Raw genomic sequence first — 3,652 nt, 5'->3', positions numbered from 1 at the left:
TTTGCGTCTCACGGCAGGCAAATTCTGTATTTTGAATCACGAACTTTACAGCACCGTAAGTAACTACTATCGAGTAATTACAAAATAAACAACTTTTGTTTAGTATAACTAATTAAAAACGAACGCTAATCGTAGGTAATAAAAACGATCGATAAGTTAAACGTATTGTTTACAGGTTTTGAAAACATCGATGAGCTATCTGTCTGTTTTGCGTGCAACAATGACGAAGGACGAATAATACGTTCTAATTAATTCATAAATTACTACAGTATTTTAACATTTAATATATTCGAACAAAAAACATTGAAATTATACGATATTTTGTCCGTCGTTTCATTCAGGGATTTATTAAATCATAATCCTGGCAAATTTTGTACACATTTTTTAATTCCTCGTTCTACCGTATACGCAATAAAATTTAATGAATTAATTTTTTCAAGAATTAATACGTTTTTGGCATATATGGTCGATAAGATCGATCATTTATTAAAACGATCGAGGCTTCCACGTCGCAGAGAGACAGTACGCGAGTTTGCGTCTAAAAGACCACGAAAGAACAAAAGAGGGGTAAGAAAAGCTAAACGAGCGAGAAAGACAGAGCGAACAAAAAAATAAATTTTAAGGACATTTCTGTTAAGCGTAGGTTGCACGATTTCAACAAGTATACGACATAAAGTTGGGAATAACATTTTTATTCTCATTTCTTTCCCACCGCCGCCACCTTTCTTTTATCATTTTTACCATATTTTTACCCTCGGACTATGTTTCGTTCAGAACCGTTAATACATTTTTAACAACTCCAACTTCGGTTCTTCATGATGTTCTGAATGACTAAGTGCACCCAATACTACTCGACGCATGCATGATTAATAAAGAAGAACCAATGAAGCTAGCAATTAGGGCGATCTCAGTCGAGCTATAGGTTCATCGAATATTCTAAAGACGTAGTTAAGATATATTCTCCGATAAAGCTCGAAAATACGAGCGCGATAAGCCCTATAATTTTATACGCGGATTACATTTGTAACTAGAAACATTACGCTATGAAAATATCGAATACCTGGTCAGAGGAAAGAAAATCGAATGGAATTATCGAGTTAATTTGTTCATTCTATCAAAAACACGATTTCTGTAGTACACGTACGTCTATTTAAAATCAATTTCTCTTTATGATTTATTTTTAAGTAATCTGATTTTTAATTATTTCTAATCGATTTTCAACAAATATTTTTTGCAGATTCGCCGATAGGATCGAAGAATAATTTAATAACACGTTAATGTTGCGAATGATCGACTGTAAGAAACAAGTTCGCATTATATGCTTTCTGGTGATATTAGTTAGATTCCAAACAGACTGTAATAGATTATTTTTATAGAGAAATGTATACGGGTAAAAGTATATCAATGATCGTTCTACAGTGCATCGGAAGAAGCAATGAAATGATTTTAATTCAACTAACTTTCGCGCACGACTATCTTTACACGTAACAGCTGGCAAATTCCATTCATTTGGTCATAATCTATTTAGCAAGGTAAGTAACGTCAAAATTTAACTATAAGATAAAAAAAAATAATTGGTTAGCAAAAGTACATTTACACGCGTATATCACAAATTCTACAAACGTCGATAAATCGATTGTCGATACTCTGCGCGATTAATATCGCAAATACGGAATTAAATGAGCAAATGCATTTGAATGTACTATCAAGCGTTCAACAATAGTAACGTAATGCAAAGAACATTTTAATTCAACGTTGTTAGAAAATAATTAATTTTAATTTATTAAATCGATTACGCTTTTTAATATTTTTCAATTGCATCATTTTCCTCAGGATGTCCTCGCATTATTCTGACAAAAAAATTCCAGTTCAATGATTAAATTTTATCAATATCATATGCTAGCTTTTGTTAAACATTGGTGATATCGACAATGCTTGTCGGTAAGTTAACATACTCCAATGATAGCTAAACTGATATAGAGTAACCACGGGAGTAATGTCACGCAAATCATATAGCAAATCGCTTAGGGTGTCCATCGATAGAGGGATCTTTCAGGAAACTCGTCCCTAAAAGATATCTGTGTCTATAGAAAAAACGGTCATTATCGTAACAGCGTTCCTGAGTGATTTCACAGAGCATGCGCCCAGCGTATAATTCGAGAAAAATATCATGCAAAATGTGAAAGAAACGAACAAAAGAATCAGTTCTTCATACGGCGTTGTCACAAGAACCAACATGAACGTTGGTCGAGGTAGAGATCGCTTAAACATTTTCCATTTCAATTCTCAACCATTCTTAACAATTAATCAATCAATATATCCATAGTTTGCATTTTTCTTTAACTACGTTCACTTTTTAAAATTGTCACGATAACGATTGCTACAATAATTGATCATAATCTTGCAACGACGAATTTCTAAAGTGCATTTCGTGCATATAATTTCTCCTCCCCAGTCTCCCACGCCTATCGAATGGGATCCTAAATCTTCTCAGAATTGAATAATTTATCATATTGATCCGTACGTTGGGGTCACGCGATCGTGACCGACGGATATATGATTCACCATAATTCCTATATATTTCCAAAATTATTGCACCCTTAATACCTGCAATCTAATATGATTATACTAACGCGTACTATGTTAACGAAAGTTTGGCAAGTGGAATACGCTTGCGGATGGAACTTATACACCATGAAATTCATTGGGATTTGGCCAGAGGAAAGAAGCTTCGATCGAATCTCGAGCTACAAAGTGTTAATAGGGATTGCATTCATCTTTTTCTGCGCCTTACCTCAATCGATAATGATATATGTCCATCGAAATGACTTCGACATGGTCATGGAAACCCTATGTGTGGACAACATGAATGGAACTATCTCGATCATAAAGATGATATGCTTCTGGTCCAGCGGAGCACGTAAATACGATTAATTTATTTCAATCTCTCTATAATTTTATTTAAATTTTAAGAAACACTTTTTTTTTAATTTTCCGATATTTTAATAAATCATATATCATTCTTCGAAATGCACTTGTCAAAATCAAGATATACGATTTTATTCGTGTCTACATTATAATTATACAAGATTATAAAAAGAGTATAATTATACAAGAACCAAGTAATAATACAATTTTTTTCAAAGACTTAACAAAAAGTAATTATGAATCTTTAAAAATATAAACGATCGTTCGATGTTTAATTTTTTTTACTCAGATTTTTATATTCATTTTTATTTGTCGTATCGATTAAAGAAATGAAGGATCTTCTCTCCGCAATGGAGGAAGACTGGAAGGAAGTAACAAGGAAAGAAGATGAAAAGAAAATGATGAAGCAAGCGAAATTCAGTAGGATTTTAGCTTCGAGTGCAAGCTTTATTTGTTACGCTCTAATGGGAGTTTATGCTGTGAAAAGATTTCTAACGATGCGTACCGAGGGTCGTCTTCTATTTCTCACGGCATACTTTCCATACGAGACAATGACAAGTCCGAAATTCGAATTCACGATCCTTGGTCAAATGATTGGTTTGGTATATTATACCACGGCATATACAACAGTGGACACTTTTGTAGCCATGTTGATTCTCCACGTATGCGGACAACTTTCGAGACTACAAAACGAACTGATCGATTTGAATTCCAGTACGAAAAA

At 33.5% G+C, this 3,652-nt stretch overlaps 1 protein-coding gene across 1 annotated transcript in view; it reads left to right on the top strand.

The window, feature by feature from the left end:
* LOC122627834 (odorant receptor 13a-like) overlaps positions 1-3,652 on the top strand; it is a 6,930-nt gene that overhangs the window by 2,042 nt on the left and 1,236 nt on the right. The window lies entirely within an intron of this gene.

The sequence above is a fragment of the Vespula pensylvanica genome, chromosome 3 (assembly GCF_014466175.1).
Source record: "Vespula pensylvanica isolate Volc-1 chromosome 3, ASM1446617v1, whole genome shotgun sequence".
Classification (NCBI taxonomy): domain Eukaryota; kingdom Metazoa; phylum Arthropoda; class Insecta; order Hymenoptera; family Vespidae; genus Vespula; species Vespula pensylvanica.
The sequence above is the reverse complement of the archived record's forward strand: the minus strand, read 5'-3'. Positions and strand labels throughout refer to the sequence as shown.